The sequence below is a fragment of the Balaenoptera borealis genome, assembly GCF_965194805.1.
Source record: "Balaenoptera borealis genome assembly, chromosome: 2".
In the NCBI taxonomy this organism is placed as follows: domain Eukaryota; kingdom Metazoa; phylum Chordata; class Mammalia; order Artiodactyla; family Balaenopteridae; genus Balaenoptera; species Balaenoptera borealis.
In genome coordinates this window covers 71,116,558-71,137,289 of record NC_138867.1, presented here as the reverse complement: position 1 = coordinate 71,137,289, position 20,732 = coordinate 71,116,558, and the positions used below count along the sequence as shown (strand labels likewise).

The window sequence follows — 20,732 nt, the reverse complement described above, 5'->3', positions numbered from 1 at the left end:
TAACAACTTCTAAAACCTCATTCATTACATTTGACAACAACTCTTTTTCATATGTGTTAGGAGTTAATTTCTCCATGCTTCTCAGATTCTCAGTTTCTGACATTTCAGATATTATTTTCTGCCTTCACCTTTTGCCTTTGGAAACAACTGTATGGAAATAACGTCTATAGAGTATTATTGTGCTGTAGTCACGTACGTCCTTTTCTCTCCATGTTGATAATTTACCAATGACAAGGAAATAATTACTAGACCAATATTCTTTTGTCTGACAAGAGGTTAGTACAGAATCAGACGAGGATCACCTGGCTCCTGGTCATTTCAAGACTATAGAATCTAATGCAAATTAGAGAGATTCAATTAATGAAAATAAATCTGAGTTTAACATTGACTTGGGCTTATTCCAGAGTCCTAACATCATCCCTGGCCTCTCGTTCAGAGAAACAAATTCTTTTATACTGTAATCTCTGTACTGAAGGACTATCCACATATATTTGAACTTCCAGAGACCTCTCCTGACAGAAGAATATCCTGGCCCCTATGAACCATTTTCTTTGGTTTTGGTGGGCAACTGTGGGGCATTTCAGCTTTGCACTTTCCATTGGTAACATCTGCTTTTCTCATATGCTTTAGTTATATAGAAAAGATCACTAGAGGATGTCAAATGCCCTTATTCCTTTCCTGGATATTCTTTAAAGTATATTTTCAAACTTCCCCACTAATTAAATTCTTCCTTTTCCTTTTCCTGTTTAAAAACTTCATTGTGTTATGCAAAATGGAGGCCTTGATTTCAGGGAAATGGAATACATTATCATTTACTCCTTGAATTGTCAAAATAGGAAGTGATTCCACCAAATAAGAAAAGAAACATGTATAAAATCTGTACTTTTTTTGAAAATGCAGTCAGCAAAGTTCAGCGTGAAGTAGAGGTTGGAGGTTGTGGAGAGGTGGGAAAGACATGAGAACATACTTGCCTATTACTTATATGGAGATGCTTGGTCTTTGTCTGCCAGTTTTTAAAATTATGATCTATGCTGTTTCAGCTGAAGAAAACAACCTAAATGTTTTATCTGTTTTGTGGTCTATTCAATCCATTTACAGTTGAAATGTATCCCGAACCTCCTAAAGTTGGGCCTGATCACTTTTGCCTTCCACATCTGCTGCCTAGGTTACTAACTACTGTTCTGAATGGGTTTCCATAATCATCCAACTTTAGGATGTCATCTGTATATTTCTCCAAATAGTCTAAGGACTCACCGTCACTGGTCATAACAGTATCTCCTTATCAGCCATTTTAAAAGAAAGATTAGCCATTAAAATGCCATCCTAACTTTAAGTGTTAAGTTTCAGGATCTGAATAATAATCCTTCAGACATTTGAACAAGTGTTCTTTAGAAGGAAATCAACCACACGTCAATCAGAATATGCCTAAAGGGCAACATCCTTAAATTTACTTTTAAGAAACAGAATTGACATGATATCAGTTTAATACCAGATTGCATTTCAGCCCAAATGATAGTATTAGCAATTAGTAAAAGCTAAGTGGAGTTTATATTGCTATATGATACACAGGCCATATCTTATATTTAAAATTACAATTTCTGGTTAGAAAACTAGCTGAGTCTCCAAACATGCCATCACTCAAAGTTATTCGTAATAGTTTTTCTAGATTTTCTTGCCCTAATGATTTGCTTCTAAATTATTCTACTTTAATTTTTATTATTCTAAACCCCATTTTTTTTTTTTTACTAAAGGTTTAAATGATATTATTTCTAGCAATAATAACAGCCAGTGTCTTTGAGAACTTACTATTTGCCAAACTGTGGTCATTTAGAATTTTACATGGATCATCTCATTTAAGAATCACTAAAATCGGGCTTCCCTGGTGGCGCAGTGGTTGAGAATCTGCCTGCCAATGCAGAGGACACGGGTTCGAGCCCTGGTCTGGGAAGATCCCACATGCCACGGAGCAACTAGGCCCGTGAGCCACAACTACTGAGCCTGCGAGTCTGAAGCCTGTGCTCCGCAACAAGAGAGGCTGCAATAGTGAGAGACCCGCGCACCGCGATGAAGAGTGGCCCCCGCTTGCCGCAGCTGGAGAAAGCCCTCGCACAGAAAAGAAGACCCAACACAGCCAAAAATAAATAAATAATAATTAAAAAAAAAAAAAAGAATCACTAAAATCCTATAAAACAAGCAATATCAATATTTCCATTTTACATTTCAGAAAAAGTGAAATACAGAGAAGTAATTTACGTAAAGTTATATGGACGGGGTGAGTCTACGATCAAACCCACATCAGCATTCTTATCCATGATCATATTAGTTGCCAAATAAGTAGTAGTTTGTTCATATTTAACAAACTTAATTTTAAAGTGGAAGGCATTCTTGTTCATGTTTTTGATAAATATCTTAGGAAAATCATTATTTAAGATTGAGAATAAAATTTTAGAAGGTTTGAAGTCATTGGGAGCTGCTTCTCATTTTTTTGTCAACAAAGTTGTCAAAAAATTTTAATGGATGAAAAAGTAAACAAGTGACCATTATTCTTAGGAGCCAGTTAAAAATAATTATACATACATGGGTGGGGCAGGGAGTGTCTATGGAAACTCCCTATACTTTCCATTCAACTTTGCTATGAATCTAAAACTGTCTAAAAATCAACTGCATTAAATAGCTGCATATTTGAATTGTGACTAAAAATATTTGAGAGGAAACTCTTCTTTAAGTGCTTCTCAGTCCTTTTCCCTGAATTGCCCCTAAGGGTAGAGGAGAGTGAATGTTTATCTCAGGAGTTTAGTGTTATATTAATCTGGGTCCAGTTAGGAAAGAGAAATCACATAATAATTTGAATAGGGAAAGTTTAATATAAAGAGTGATTAACAGTGGATTGGAGTAATGAGAGATTGGTTAAGCAGACCATACCTCTAAGAAATATAGCAATGGCAGGTATAAGGAGCAAACACTACCCACAGGGCTAAGATAGAGCACCCAGAGTGTTGAAGGAGAGGCCCTCAGGGCTGAGATCCAGATGTTGGAGAAGGCCCATCTGTGGCTCACTGAATGGCAGAGAATGACTGTGGTGCCATGCCAGTGAGACTTGCTGGAAACTAGCCCTTGGAAATTTACTGAAATCTGCTCTCTGAGGTGCTAAGGAGAGCTGTTCATGAGAGGTGTCTCACCAGAAGCACTCTGCTACAAAATCACCCCTAGAGGGTACCAAGGAAAGCTGCTGGCCGCTGTGCACCGCAGCAGCCAAACACTGGAGAAGTTGGATGTGCCTCAGAAGCCAGGCACAGAGTAAGCAACCAGCACCGCAAAAGCTGGGCCCTGAGGAAGCTGCACGCGTTGCAGGAACTTGGCAAATAAGCCACCAGAAGCAGGAAGAAAAAGCTTTTCCTTCTTCAATATCTCCCTAACGCTCTATGCTGAAAAGACTTAACATGATATCTGCTGGCAAAGGAAAAGTACTTAAAAGACCCAGATCTGTTTTCACAGAACAGGCAGTGAAGGGTGAATTTGTTGTGGCGAAGCAATACGTTAATACGTGGGCACAGATGGCATAACCAAAATGGCTGCTTTAGGAGGGTAATATTTTTGAAAGTCTGATCAGAAGTGAATTGTGAGGAGAAGCTCTTTGGATGAGCTTGCTTTTCTCTTCTGCAGATTCTAAAGTGACAGATGACTATGTTCCCTTGGCATGTTGCTGGGCTAGCTTTCCTTCCTGCTGCTTCATAGAAGCTGCATGGTTTGCTCTGTTTTTCAGTAACTAGCTTCTGTCGTGCATCTAGCTTTCAGTATTTTCACCTCTTACCTGCTTTAATCTAACTCCCAACTTGCTTTCTACCCAGTCATCCATGTCTTGTTCCAACATCCGTTCTCGTGGCCTTTGTAGAAGATGAAGTGCTTCTTTCACTCACCCACAGGTACTGCACCCTAAGCTCAGCAACGTGACCAAACACTAAGGAGTGTGTGGATATACTTGTTTATGTACCACTTTTTAGCCAATCCCATAAAAAATTTCATATATGGCATAATGCCCACTTGTGAATTGGTCCGACTAATACACTGATTTGGGGATGTGGGGGTGATGGCATAGAAGTAGCTATGTCCTGAGATTATGATCTAAATTGCTGGAAAAAACTTAGAATTTCTCAGTTTGTTCCATCAGACTTATACTTAGCCTATTTTAAATGTTGACTCAGTCCTGCCCATGGTTATCTGCAGGGCCTCCCTCCCCCTGATGTGATTTGATTTATTAGTTTTTATAAATTATAAATATAGTGCATGGTTGTTAGCACAGTTCAAAAATTTTTAAAAACAAGGCAATAAAGAAAAAAGTAGTATTTTTCTACCCTTCACCAATCATATCAGTTTGATGTGTATCATGCCAAATACTTTTCTATGGTCTTACAAACATGTATTTATTATTATATTATGTGTGTCTGTATGTATATATATAATATACACTATATATTTTCTTTTTTGTGTTTTTATAAAAATGGGTATCGTAGACATTCCATAAGGACCACACAAGCAGCAGTGACTTATTTTTTAAACAGCTTCATGATATTGTGAATACCAGCTTCCTCCTGATGATAATTAGGCTGACTCTAAATTATTGTAACTACAACCAAATTATATTAGGGCATTTTGAAACTAATGCTTTTAAATTTTAATATACATATAGTATATATATAATACTAAAAATGGCTGAGTGCCATAAAAGGATAAGCCCCTGTCTCAGGAAAAAATTATGACAAAAGGGTTTTAAAAAGATGATTTTTCCTACAAGATTGCTGCCTTCCTACATTTATTCTTATTTCTACTTTGTTAAGGAATATGTTTAAATTTTATTAAAAGTCCTTCTGAAATCAGAAACTCAGGATGCTTATTCCCTATCAATCATTATTTATCAAAAATAATGTTAGAAAACATTTTCAGGATTTGGTTCTTTAAAAAGTCATGTTGAAAATGGCTTAATGTTTTGTGAATGAGTATACTGGAAATTCATTAATTTTTTTGATTCATAAATTTTTTAATTTTTAAAGATCAACCCACTAATTTACTAGTTTTTTTAATGCTGCTAGTAGAGGAGAAAGAAAAACCTGAAGAGAAATTGGGTTTACAGGAATGAAAATGTAGAATGTTAAGTAGTTCAGTAACATTTAGCCCATAATTTTCTAAGTGATTCTTCATATTTTATTTCACCATATGACATGTATTCAATTTGGACAAACGTGGCAGATGATACATTTACACCTACTGCAAAATTACCCAGTAGTGATTTATAAGTCAGCAGACTTCATAATATTAGTAACTTTGTATTATTTGTATGAATTAGCTTGTGCTTCTCTTCCTAAGTATCCTGGTTTTTCTATGACTGAGGCTCAGTTTATAGACACCCTTTGGTTTTTGGGGTTTTTTAAAAAATTAATTAATTAATTTTTACTGAAGTATAGTTGATTTACAAAGTTGTGTTAGTTTCAGGTGTACGGCAAAGTGATTCAGTTATACATACATATTTATCTATTTTTCTTTCAGATTCTTTTCCCTTAGTCACCATTTATTTTTAATTGATCATTTAATCAGAATTTAAGCTATTGGTCCTGATCATACATGTGTTATTTCAGTGCCTGTAAATAATGCTGTGTTATCTGTTTCCTTGTCTGATTATATTGATTCAGGGCACTTAGGCTTAAATTAAATTAGGAGAGACATATTTGGACTGATATAAATGGACTAGACATTTATATGTGCATACTGGCTAACTATATTTGTAACATCTATTTATTTCTGTATTTGGCCTAGAATGTGGAAACAGATATAGCAGTAATGATCCCAAATGTTTTTAAATGTTGGATTATTTTAAAGCAGCATCTGGCTAACCTGAAGGAGAAAATGACTGACACAGTCCACACTTTAACTAATCTATTTAACAAAAATTAAAAGGAAATACTACTTAAATCCCACATTTTTTGTCAAGGACATTTAATTTTGTTTTTGTGAACATCCTTTAAAAATAAATGTTTTCAAAAAATGAAGAGAAAGCATTATAAAAGATGGCAATTTCACCAGTGGTTAAAACTATAGCAAGCAAAATTTGGATATGGACTAAAGTTTTACTCAGATTTTTTTTTTTTTTTTAACAAAATGCTCTCTCTTAAATTTGACAGGGGGGAGGGCAAGGGTATATAGTTTTATAGAACAAACACATTAGCAAATCATTTTCAATATTAAAAACACTCAATATACCAATAATAAATTTTTAAAAATCTCAACTATATTTTAAATTTCTGCTACTTTTTTCCAATATTTATTTGAAAAAAGTGATTTTTCAATGTAATTCTGCTGTTTATGATCATCCAAAAAACATTTATGAACATTTTTTATATGCTAAATACTATGGGCTATATGTTTACAGCACTCAAGCTAGATTTACTTTCTGCTTGGAGGCAGTGAATGAAAATTTCAATTCAAGATTATTCGAAGCTCAACAAAATATTTCTTGATTTATAAAGCATCACTATCCTACTCTCCTAGTAATCAGTTTCTATCCTGTTCAAATACTGTAATCTCTTGACTTGCAGTTTCAGCATGTAAAAATTTTGGAGCACTTATGGTCAAAATGGCAGTGTTAGCTGATGTTGGAAAGCACACTTCTTCAGTATAAATACATAGAATTACAGTAAAACTATTAAAATGCCAAAGCTATGTAAAATTACATAGCTGAGTTTCAAAAGAAGAAAGTTAAATCTACAAGTACTGGAAACCATGCAGAAACGAGCAGTGATAGGAGGGAGCTTGAGCTGTGTGGCCCACAGAGGTGAATGCTTTAGAGGCTGGGGCTTTAATGGCAACAGAACAGCAGGATTCAAGGTTGTAGATCATGTACAGGAGAGACTAGTCCTCAGCACTTTGCATAAAACCAGAGGCTGCAAATATACAGTCCAATTGGAAACACTCTTCCTTCTTATTCAAGGAAAGGATGTAGATTATAGTCATTCATCCTGGACCATGCATGGAAATTCAGTCACAAAGCCCCGAACCTTTATGATCCTTGTGGAAACTCTGAGCCAAGAAACTAATGCGAAATCTCTCTGAAACCAGTGAATACTGTAACTTTCAACAGAGGCAACAACAAAATTGTCCCCTCAAAAATGTCTCTTTAATAAAAGTCACATGCAGTATCCCTACACAAGACAATTAGATTACCACAGGGACTTGTTTTCCACTTGTGAATGGAATACCCCTATGGGACTTGCCCTCTTGACAAAAACAACTAGAAAATAGGAAAAATATACGAAAAAAACTGTTTTCAAATATTGGTTATCAGACAGCACAGGACCATGATTCCTGACAGGAGGAAAGCAAATGAGATGAGCTCTATGGCTGCCCTCAGCTTTCTACCTAGTGGCAGAAAGGGGAGGGTCCTAACAGGTTAATGGGTTGAAGGGATCAAGACCAGAGATCAGAAAGCCAAGGTGGCTAGAATATGCTGGGAAGATTTACAGAGAAGAGGTTGCTATGCATAGAAAGTGCTGTGGAAATCTGTAAATAAGTCCCCTTGAGTCTTTGGCCAAACACAAATCTGTGCATATAAAGTTGGAACTTTATCGGTGAGGTAAAGAAAAACTATCAGGGAAGGAAAAATTTATAGTGAACAACTTTCAGAACTTACACAGGGCAAGGAATTATTTGAGCTCCTACCAGCCAGAGTAGAGAGGTCTCACTGAGTATGTGGAGCATTCAGAAGAAATCCCAAAAGGGTTATGTTGGTAGTGGGGGCTAAGCTAGCCCCAGAGTAAAGGGAATTCTAGACTCACTCTAAAAATTTAAAAACAACCCTGACATATATCATGCTGATCTGAAGTAATCTAAATGCCTACAAGAACAAAGCCCAACATTCTTTAAAGGCATACCATGAAATTTAGCACTCAACAACATAAAATTCATAATGTCTGACATCCAAAGGAGAAGTACTAGATAGTCAAAGAAAGCAGGAAAATGTAATCCTTACCCAGGAGAAACTTGGGTCAATAAAAGCAGACACAGGAATAGCAATGATTATGGAATTAGCATACACGGCTTTAAAATAATTTTATACATACACATACACACGTGTGTAGGTATTAAATGTATTGAATGATCTAAAGGAAAACATGAATACAATGAGAGAAAGGAACTTATTAAAAATGAACAAAATGGAACTTTTAAAAGTAAAACTTTTATAGATGGAGTTGCCTACACATTAGACATTGCAGAAGAAAAGATTAAAGATTTTGAAGAGATAGCAATATAAATATTCTAAATGAAACACAGAGAAAAAAAGACTGATAATAAAAATAACAGAGTCTCAGTGACCCAAAGCAGCCTAACACACAGACATACAGTCACAGACACACACACAATTAGAGTCCCATAAAAAAAGGGAACAGAAAAATATGTAAATAGTAGCAAACTACTTCCAAAATTGGTGAAAGCTAGACATCCACAAATCTAAGAAGCTCAAACAAACCCAAGCATGATAAACACCAAGAAAATCACATCAAAGCACATTATAAATTGTTGTAACTTAGTCATAAAGAGAAAACATTAAAGATGACCATAAGAAAAAAATAGTCACATTATGCACAGAGGAATTAAGGAAAGGATGACTGCATGATTCTCATCAGAAGCTAATCAAGCCAAGATACACTGAAATGACATATAAGTGCTAAAAAAGAAGGTACAGAATTTTATATCCAATGCTGTTTGTGATATACATTGTGATTGAATGTTAGTGTCCCCAAATTTATGTGTTGAAAATCTAATGTCCAAGGAGGTGAAACCTCTGGTAAGTGATTAGATCATGAGGGCAGAGCCCTCATGAATAGTATTAGTGCCCTTGTAAAAGAGGCCCCAGAGAGAGCCTCACTTCTTCTACCTTTTGCAGACACAGAGAGAAGTCAGCAGTCTGCAACCTGGAAGAAGGCTTTCATCAGAATTCTATCATGCTGGCACTCTAATGTTGAATTTCCAGCTTCCCAAACTGTGATAAATAAATTTCTGTTGTTTAAAAGACATCTGGTCTGTTATTTTTTTAAATAGCAGCTCAAATGGACTAAGACATCCATATTTTTCATAATGAAGATAAAATAAAGACTTTTTAGACAAAATCAAAGTTTAGAAAATTCACTGACAGCAGAACTTCATTATAAAAATTGTTCTAGTAAGTTCTTCAAGCAGAAGGAAAATTATATGAGCTGGAATCTCAGATCTACACAGAGATCTGTGTGTGCTCTGGGAATGGAAAACAGATAGGTGAATAGAAAAGATATAATTTTCTTACTTTTAAATTCTTTTAAAGATATTTAGTTGTCCAAAGCATAACAGTGACAATGTTATGTGGATTTTGTAACATTTGTAGAAGTAAAATATATGTAGAAGAAGATAGTAAAATGACAATAGGGTAAAGAACAAAGGGAAATGGAAGTATATTACTGTAACTTTCTTATATTTGAAGTGATATATATCTGAAGATACACTATCACAAATTAAAGGTGTATTTTTATAACATTAGAGAAAATACTAAAAAATTATAGAAGTAGACCTAATAATAAGCCATTGTGAAAATAAAAATGGAGTACTAATAAAATACTCAATCCAAAATAAAGATAAGACAAAAAGAATAAGAACAGATGGGACAAATGGAAAATAAGGAAAAAGATGGTAGATTTAAACCATATTGATATTACATTAAATATAAATGGCCTAAATACTCCATGAGACAAAGAACACAGCCCAAGGGAAATTAGAAAAAGTTTTGAATTGAATGAAAGTGAAATTACATTTCATATATATATATAAGTCAATGAGACAAAACTAAAAGAGTGATTTGAGGAAAATGTATAGTTTTAAAAGACTATTAAAAAGAAGCAATGTCTAAAAATTATTGATTTAAATTTGCATGTAGAAATCACAAAGAGAAGAACAACTTAAATCCTAGAAAAAAGAAAGAAAATAATAAAAATAAATTTAGGGGAGAGGAACCAAGATAGCGGAGTAGAAGGACATGCTCTCATTCCCTCTTGTGAGAACACCAGAATCTCAACAAGCTGCTGGACAATCATCGACAGGAAGACACTGGAACTCACCAAAAAAGATACCCCACATCCAAAGACAAAGGAGAAGCCACAATGAGTCGGTAGGAGGGGCGCAATCAGAGTAAAATCAAATCCCATAACTGGAGGGTGGGTGACTCACAGACTGGCGAACACTTTTACCACAGAAATCTACCCACTGGAGTGAAGGATCTGAGCCCCACGTCAGGCTTCCCAACCTGGGTGTCCGGCAATGAGAGGAGGAATTCATAGAGAATCAGACTTTGAAGCCTAGTGGGAACTGATTGCAGGACTTTGACAGGACTGGGGGAAACAGAGACCCCACTCTTGGAGGGTGCACACAAAACAGTGTGCGCATTGGGACCCAGGGGAAGGAGCAGTGACCCTGGGGGAGACTGAACCAGACCTACCTGCTAGTGTTGGAAGGTCTCCTGCAGAGGTGGGGGGTGGCTCTGTTTCACCGTGGGGACAAGGACACTGGCAGCAGAAGTTCTGGGAAGTACTCCTTGGTGTGAGCCCTGCCAGAGTCTGTCATTAGCCCCACCAAAGAGCCCAGGTAGTCTCCAGTGTTGGGTTGCCTCAGGCAAAATAACCAACAGGGAAGGAACCCAGCCCCACCCATCAACAGTCAAGTGGATTAAAGTTTTACTGAGCTCTGACCACCACAGCAACAGTCAGCTCTACCCACCACCAGAGCCTCCCATCAAGCCTCTTAGATAGCCTCAACCACCAGAGGGCAGACAGCAGAAGCAAGAAAAACTATATTCCTGCAGCCTGTGGAACAAAAACCACATTCACAGAAAGACAGACAAGATGAAAAGGCAGAGGGCTATATACCAGATGAAGGAACAAGATAAAACCCCAGAAAAACAATGAAATGAAGTGGAGATAGGCAACCTTCCAGAAAAAGAATTCAGAATAATGATAGTGAAGATGATCCAGGACCTCGGAATAAGAATGGAGACAAAGATCGAGAAGATGCAAGAAATGATTAACAAAGACTTAGAAGAAATAAAGAACAAACAAAGAGAGATGAACAATACAATAACTGAAATGAAAACTACACTAGAAGGAATCAACAGCAGAATAACTGAGGCAGAAGAACGGATAAGTGACCTGGAAGACAGAATGGTGGAATTCACTGCTGTGGAACAGACTAAAGAAAAAAGAAAGAAAAGAAATGAAGACAGCCTAAGAGACCTCTGGGACAACATTAACTGCAATAACATTCGCATTATAGGGGTCCCAGAAGGAGAAGAGAGAGAGAAAGGACCAGAGAAAATATTTGAAGAGATTATAGTCAAAAACTTCCCTAATATGGGAAAGGAAATAGCCACCCAAGTCCAGGAAGCGCAGTGAGTCCCGTACAAGATAAACCCAAGGAGAAACACGCCGAGACACATAGTAATCAAATTGGCAAAAATTAAAGACAAAGAAAAATTATTGAAAGCAGCAAGGGAAAAACGACAAATAACATACAAGGGAACTCCCATAAGGTTAACAGCTGATTTCTCAGCAGAAACTCTACAAGCCAGAAGGGAGTGGCATGATACACTTAAAGTGATGAAAGGGAAGAACCTACAACCAAGATTACTCTACCCGGCAAGGATCTCATTTAGATTTGATGGAGAAATCAAAAGCTTTACAGACAAGCAAAAGCTAAGAGAATTCAGCACCACCAAACCAGCTCTACAACAAATGCTAAAGGAACTTCTCTAAGTGGGAAACACAAGAGAAGAAAAGGACCTACAAAAACAAACCCAAAACAATTAAGAAAATGGTCATAGGAACATACATATCGATAATTACCTTAAACATGAATGGATTAAATGCGCCAAGCAAAAGACACAGGCTTGCTGAATGGATACAAAAACAAGACCCATATATATGCTGTCTACAAGAGACCCACTTCAGACCTAGGAACACATACAGACGGAAAGTGAGGTGGTGTAAAAAGATATTCCATGCAAATGGAAATCAAAAGAAAGCTGGAGTAGCTATACTCATATCAGATAAAATAGACTTTAAAATAAAGAATGTTACAAGAGACAAGGAAGGACACTATATAATGATCAAGGGATCAATCCAAGAAGATATAACAATTATAATATATATGCACCCAACATAGCAGAACCTCAATACATAAGGCAACTGCTAACAGCTATAAAAGAGGAAATTGACAGTAACACAATAATAGTGGGGGACTTTAACACCTCACTTACACCAATGGACAGATCATCCGAAATGAAAATAAATAAGGAAACAGAAGCTTTAAATGACACAATAGACCAGATAGATTTAATTGATATTTATAGGACATTCCATCCAAAAACAGCAGATTACACTTTCTTCTCAAGTGCGCATGGAACATTCTCCAGGATAGATCACATCTTGGTTCACAAATCAAGCCTCAGTAAATTTAAGTAAATTGAAACCATATCAAGCATCTTTTCTGACCACAACGCTATGAGATTGGAAATGAATTATAGGGAAAAAACCGGAAAAAACACAAACACATGGAGGCTAAACAATACGTTACTAAACAACCAAGAGATCACTGAAGAAATCAAAGAGGAAATCAAAAAATATCTAGAGACAAATGACAATGAAAACACAATGACCCAAAACCTATGGGATGCAGCAAAAGCAGTTCTAAGAGGGAAGTTTATAGCTATACAAGCCTACATCAAGAAACAAGAAAAATCTCAAGTAAACAATCTAACCTTACACCTAAAGGAACTAGAGAAAGAAGAACAAACAAAACCCAAAGTTAGCATAAGGAAAGAAATCATAAAGATCAGAGAGGAAATAAATGAAATAGAAACAAAGAAAACAAAAGCAAAGATCAATAAAACTAAAAGCTGGTTCTTTGAGAAGATAAACAAAATTGATAAGCCATTAGCCAGACTCATCAAGAAAAAGAGGGAGAGGACTCAAATCAATAAAATTAGAAATGGAAAAGGAGAAGTTACAACAGACACCGCGGAAATACAAAGCATCCTAAGAGACTACTACAAGCAACACTATGCCAATAAAATAGACAACCTGGAAGAAATGGACAAATGCTTAGAAAGGTATAACCTTCCAAGACTGAACCAGGAAGAAATAGAAAATATAAAGAGACCAATCACAAGTAATGAAATTGAAACTGTGATTAAAAATATTCCAGCAAACAAATGTCCAGGACCAGATGGCTTCACAGGTGAATTCTATCAAACATATAGAGAAGAGCTAACACCCATCCTTCTCAAACTCGTCTAAAAAATTGCAGAGGAAGGAACAGTCCCAAACTCATTCTATGAGGCCACCATCACCCTGATGGTGACAAAGATACTACAAAAAAAGAAAATTACAGACCAATATCACTGATGAATATAGATGCAAAAGTCCTCAACAAAATACTAGCAAACAGAATCCAACAACACATTAAAAGGATCATACACCATGATCAAGTGGGATTTATCCCAGGGATGCAAGGATTCTTCAATATACGCAAATCAATCAATGTGATACACCATATTAACAAATTGAAGAATAAAAACCATATGATCATCTCAATAGATGCAGAAAAAGCTTTTGACAAAATTCAACACCCATTTATGATAAAAACTCTCCAGAAAGTGGGCATAGAGGGAACCTACCTCAACATAATAAAGGCCATATACGACAAACCCACAGCAAACATCATTCTCAATGGTGAAAAACTGGAAGCATTTCCTCTAAGATCAGGAACGAGACAAGGATGTCCACTCTCACCACTATTACTCAACATAGTTTTGGAAGTCCTAGCCACAGCAATCAGAGAAGAAAAAGAAATAAAAGGAATCCAAACTGGAAAAGAAGAAGTAAAGCTGTCACTATTTGCAGATGACATGATATTATACATAGGGAATCCTAAAGATGCCACCAGAAAACTACTAGAGCTAATCAATGAATTTGGTAAAGTTGCAGGATACAAAATTAATACACAAAAATCTCTTGCATTCCTATACACTAATGATGAAATATCTGAAAGAGAAATTATGGAAACACTCCCATTTACCATTGCAACAAAAAGAATAAAATACCTAGGAATAAACCTACCTAGGCAGACAAAAGACTTGTATGCAGAAAACTGTAAGACACTGATGAAAGAAATTAAAGATGATACCAACAGGTGGAGAGATATACCATGTTCTTGGATTGGAAGAATCAATATTGTGAAAATGACTATACTACCCAAAGCAATCTACAGATTCAATGCAATCCCTATCAAATTACCAATGGCATTTTTTTACAGAACTAGAACAAATCATCTTAAAATTTGTATGGAAAAAAGAGAGTATCTGGTGGGTAAGGAGGAATATTCTCCAAGCATTCAGATATCCTGCATTTCACAGAGTAATAGTTATATACTCATATAGTTGAGTTTTGTTTTTTTTTTTTAGCATTTCCTTTTCCCTGCATTACTTGGTGTTTCTTTTTGTTTGTTTGCTTAATGGTTTTTCTTTTTAAGTTGAGAATTATGTTTTATTCGGCAGAAATTTTTAGGACTTCAAGCCTGGGAGGCAGCATCTCAAGTAACTCTGAGAGAACTGCTCCAAGGAGGCACAGGGGCAGCTAGGATATACAGGAATTTTGCCACAAAGGAAAAGTAGTCTGAGCATCAAAAGATTATTGTTAATTAAAGAAAACTAGATATCTCAAGTTAAGGAATTTAGCGCTTTTCTGGGCTCACTGAAATCACTCCTTTCATATGGTGTTCCTTTTTAGATTATGTATTTCTTCAGCTGAAAGTCAAGTTCATTTATTAAATACCAACTTAAAACTCAGTATCTAGAATTAGGATAGTCAAAAACAAAATAACTTTTCTTTACTTCCCTTTCCCCAAGCCATACATTACATCTATAAGAAGAAAATTCTAAATTCTGCAAGGATAGGGATCTTTGACTATTTTGTTTAGTGATATAGTCTGGGCACCTCCGAGAGTGTTTGGCACACTGCTGGCACTCAACACTCAAGTATTCTGTCAGCAAATGAATGCATTCAAGAGCTGTCAGTCATTTACTTTGCCTTACTCCAGTTGTTGTTAATTTAACCTGGGGTTGTATGCCCACGGTATTTTCTTTTCACCATCTAAATCCTTTTCAAGAATTGCTCTGTGTGTGTGTGTGTGTTCACTTTCTTTAATATCACTACATTACCATGTTATCACCATGGAATGTAAATTCAGGTTAGACAAGCAAATTTCACAAGTACAATAAAGCATTCTGTAGCATACCAAAGTTTGTATAAAGTCTGACCAATCCAGCTTGCTCATAAACCACTTCCATTATAGGTAATTTACTTAGTTTAACATTTATGACTCTTATAGAGATAATAAACATACTGCAGACATTTAAAAAGTGTTTTTTTGGGCTTCCCTGGTGGCGCAGTGGCCGAGAATCCACCTGCCAGTGCAGGGGACATGGGCTCGATCCCGAGCTCTTTTTTCCCCTCTAGTTTTATTGATATATAACTGACATACAGCACTGTGTAAGCTTAAGGTGTACAGCATCATGACTGGACCTACACACATCATGAAATGATGACCACAGTAAGTTTAGTGAGCATCCGTCATCTCATATAGATACAACATTAGAGACATAGATAAAAAATTTTTTCCTTGTGATGAGAATTCTTAGGATTTACTCTTTTAACAATTTTGATATATAACATAGAGCAGTGTTAATTATATTTATCATGTTGTACATTACAGCCCTAGTACTTATTTATCCTATAACTGGAAGTTTGTACCTTTTGACAGCCTTCATTGAATTCCCCATCCCCCTACCCCTGCCTCTGGTAACCACAGGTGGTTTGTGTGTTTGTTTTTGAAGTATAATTTACCTACAACACTATGTTAGTTCCTGTTACACAACAGTGATTCAATACATAAACAAAAAATGTTGCCTGCCATTCCAGTTCTACAAAGGTCAAGTCATTAACTGCTGCCATTACAGACCTACAGTACAACCTGAAAGGAATTCAGGGTGAAGCTTTCTGTGTTGTGGCTATATGAGCCCCTAGATAGTTAAGATGCATATCTAAGGAAGAATTTCAATGACCCAAGATTGTTGCATCTTCCCATCCATAGAGAAGCACTAAAATTATTAACTTGTGATATGTTTTTTGTGATTGGCTGTAATCTTTTAGCAAGATGTATGCTCGATTACATGTATTTCTCAGCAAAACATTCATCTATATCCTGGCCCCTCCCCTACCTTTTTGGAGCAGTTCTTTGGAGCTATCTGAGAGGCTGTCTCCTGGGCTCTAGTCCTCAGTAAGACATGGAATAAAACTCAACTCAAAAAAAAAAAAAATTTGTATGGAGACATAAAAGACCCCGAATAGCCAAAGCAGTCTTTAGGGAAAAAAACGGAGCTGGAGGAATCAGACTCCCTGACTTCAGACTATACTACAAAGCTACAGTAATCAAGACAATATGGTACTGGCACTAAAGCAGAAACATAGATCAATGGAACAAGATAGAAAGCCCAGAGATAAACCCACACACCTATGGTCAACTAATCTATGACAAAGGAGGCAAAGATATACAATGGAGAAAAGACAGTCTCTTCAATAAGTGGTGCTGGGATAACTGGACAGCTACATGTAAAAGAATGAAATTAGAACACTCCCTAACACCATACACAAAAATAAACTCAAAATGGATTAAAGACCTAAATGTAAGACCAGACACTATAAAACTCTTAGAGGAAAACATAGGAAGAACAATCTTTGACATAAATCACAGCAAGATCTTTTTTGATCCACCTCCTAGAGTAATGGAAATAAAAACAAAAATAAACAAATGGGACATAATGAAACTTCAAAGCTTTTGCACAGCAAAGGAAACCATAAACAAGACAAAAAGACAGCCCTCAGAATGGGAGAAAATATTTGCAAACGAATCAACGGACAAAGGATTAATCCCCAAAATATATAAACAGCTCATTCAGGTCAATATTAAAGAAACAAACAACCCAATCCAAAAATGGGCAGAAGACCTAAATAGACATTTCTCCAAAGAAGACATACAGATGGCCAAGGAGCACATGAAAAGATGCTCAACATCACTAATTATTAGAGAAATGCAAATCAAAACTACAATGAGGTATCACCTCACACCAGTTTGAATTGTCATCATCAGAAAATCTACAAACAACAAATGCTGGAGAGGGTGTGGAGAAAAGGGAACCCTCTTGCACTGTTGGTGGGAATGTAAATTGATACAGCCAGTATGGAGAACTGTATGGAGGTTCCTTAAAAAACTAAAAATAGAACTACCATACGACCCAGCCATCCCACTACTGGGCGTATACCCAGAGAAAACCATAATTCAAAAAGACACATGCACCCCAATGTTCATTGCAGCACTATTTACAATAGCCAGGTCATGGAAGCAACCTAAATGCCCATCGACAGATGAATGGATAAAGAAGATGTGGTACATATATACAATGGAATATTACTCAGCCATAAAAAGGAACGAAATTGAGTCATTTGTTGAGACGTGGATGGATCTAGAGACTGTCATACAGAGTGAAGTAAGTCAAAAAGAGAAAAACAAATGTCGTATATTAACGCGTATATGTGGAACCTAGAAAAATGGTACAGATGAGCCGGTTTGCAGGGCAGAAGTTGAGACACAGATGTAGAGAACAGACATATGGACACCAAGGGGGGAAAACTGCAGTGGGATGGGGATGGTGGTGTGCTGAATTGGGCGACTGGGATTGAAATGTATGCATTGATGTGTATAAAACTGATGACTAATAAGAACCTGCAGTATAAACAAACAAACAAACAAACAAAACAACTAATACTAAACTTTCATTGGGTTATCTGTATGGAAATATGTTAATATAAATGTTTCAGACATTACGTGAAATTTCTAAAAATCTTATATGTCCTGGTATAATGTTATAAGTCATAATTCTAGTTATTACTTTAAAATGTATATCTCAGAAAAAACTAAATTTCCTTGTCAATTGCACTATTATGAACTTTCATCAAATCTTTAACCGTGGTCACTTTTAAGTCTTTTGTCATTTACAGACAGTTCTGGGTGTACTCTGATGCTTTTGCAAATATGTTCCTATAAAAGGGTTTCATCTTCAAGGAATTCATGGAAAAGACTCTGACAAGTACAGGTTTCTGGTAACTGTACTGCTGAACTGAATGAATAAGCATTTTCAGAACTCTAATGAAAAACTGATGAACTCATAAAAGTGCTAACAAAAGATCAAGATGAAAAAAAAAATTATTTACATGGGACTGAGTGAACTGATGAGGATGATTATAATTTTTGAGACTTTCTGTTTGAATTAAAAAAAAAAAATCCCACAAGGACTCAGAGGCAAAGAATATACAAATCAATTTTCACTGCAAAGTAAAGGAGCTGTTACAGTGGAGGATTACTGGACTGAATGTCAATATTATGACATAGTATGAGTGTGTTTCATGTTTGGTAATTGCAATCATTGTTGCCTTTGTTGTGGTCATCCATTTACAATGCTTGGTGTCAGTCTATTTATCTCTTGTAAAAATAAAATACAGTGTGCGTGTGTGAAAAAAAAAAAACTACAATGAGGTATCACCTCACACCAGTCAGAATGGCCATCATCAAAAAAATCTACAAACAATAAATGCTGGAGAGGGTGTGGAGAAAAGGGAATTCTCTTGCACTGTTGGTGGGAATGTAAATTGATACAACCACTATGGAGAACAGTATGGAAGTTCCTTAAAAAACTAAAAATAGAACTACCATACGACCCAGCAATCCCACTACTGGGCATATACCCTGAGGAAACCATAATTCAAAAAGAGTCATGTACCACAATGTTCACTGCAGCACTATTTACAATAGCCAGGACATGGAAGCAACCTAGGTGTCCATCGACAGATGAATGGATAAAGAAGATGTGACACATATATACAATGGAATATTACTCAGCCATAAAAAGAAATGAAATTGAGTTATTTGTAGTGAAGTGGATGGACCTAGAGTCTGTCACACAGAGTGAAGTAAGTCAGAAAGAGAAAAACAAATACTGTATGCTAACTCATATATATGGATTCTAAAAAAAAAAAAAAAAAAAGGTTCTGATGAACCTAGGGGCAGTACAGGAATAAAGACGCAGATGTAGAGAATGGACTTGAGGACATGGGGAGTGGGATGGGTAAGCTGGGACGAAGTGAGAGAGTAGCACTGACATATATACACTACCAAATGTAAAATAGATAGCTAGTGGGAAGCAGCTACACAGCACAGGGAGATTAGCTCAGTGCTTTGTGCCCACCTAAAGGGGTGGGATAGGGAGGGTGGGAGGGAGACACAAGAGGGAGGGGATATGGGGATATATGTATACCTATAGCTGATTCACTTTGTTATACAGCAGAACCTAACACAACATTGTAAAGCAATTATACTCCAATAAAGATGTTAAAAAAAAAAGAAATTTAAAAATCAAAGAAATTAACATCAGAAAAACAACAGAGAAAAATCAATGAACCTCAAACCTGTTTTTTTTGCTTCCAAAATAATCAATGAAATTGATGTCTCTACCTATATTGATCAAGAAAAAAAGAAAAACTGAAAGGAACTAAATTGACAATATCAGAATAAAAATAGGAACATCACCAGAGACTCTACAGACATTAAAAGGATAAAAAGGTAATATTACAAACAACTCTATGTCAATAAATTAACAGTGTAGATTATATGGGCAATTTCCTTGAAGAACATAACTGACCAAAACGAATTCAAGAAGAAATAGAACCCCTAAATATCTTTATTCAACTAAAGAAACTAAATATTTTAACCAGGCCAAAATAGCATCATGGATGAATTCTATCAAACATTTAAGGAAGAAATAATACCAATCCTACACAAACTCCTTCTGAAAATAAAGGAAGAGGGGCTACTTCAAAACTCATTTTACAACTTTAATATTACCTTGAAAGCAAAACAGACAAAGATATCACAGGGAAACAAAACTAAAGATGACTATCCTTCATGAACATATATTCAAAATCTGTAACAAATATTGTCAAATTGAATGCAGCAATTTACACAACTTAAAAAATGGAAAATACATCATGGCAAAGTGAAATGTATTCTAGTAATGCAGAGTTGACTTATCATTCAAAAACGAATGTAACCAAACAAAAGAGAAAAACCGTATGCTATCTCAGTGAATGCAGAGAAAGAATTTGTCAAAATTCAACACCTATTCATGATTAAAAAAAAAAACTAGAAATAGAAGGAAATTTCTAGAATATGATGAAGGACGTATATCTATTTATCAATCTATCTATCTATCCATCCATCCCTCCTACAACCAACATAATAGAAGACAGGATGCTTTCTCCATTATATCAGAAACAAAACAAAGATACCCACTCTCATCACTTCTACTTAATATTGTACTGAAGGTCCAAACAAGCCAGTGTGATAAAGCCACAAAAACAGAAAAAATACAATAAAAAAGAAAGAAAGAAAAGAAAAAGAAAAGAAATATGTGACACAGACTGGAAAGGAAGAGTAAAACTATCTTTATTCTTAGACAACATGGTACCGTATATTGAAAATCCTAAGGAATCTACAAG

At 35.9% G+C, this 20,732-nt stretch overlaps 1 protein-coding gene and 1 long non-coding RNA gene across 4 annotated transcripts in view; both read left to right on the top strand.

The window, feature by feature from the left end:
* Window positions 1–20,617, top strand: part of CCNH (cyclin H) — a 339,640-nt gene extending 319,023 nt beyond the window's left edge. For all 3 annotated transcript variants that reach the window (XR_014240266.1, XR_014240267.1, XR_014240268.1), the window contains exon 10: window positions 18,180–20,617. The gene's annotated coding sequence lies outside the window, so the exon portion shown is untranslated. The remainder of the gene's footprint in view (window positions 1–18,179) is intronic.
* The window catches only part of LOC309622564, an 867,398-nt gene that overhangs the window by 452,374 nt on the left and 394,292 nt on the right, over window positions 1–20,732 (top strand). The gene's annotated exons all lie outside the window — the stretch shown is intronic.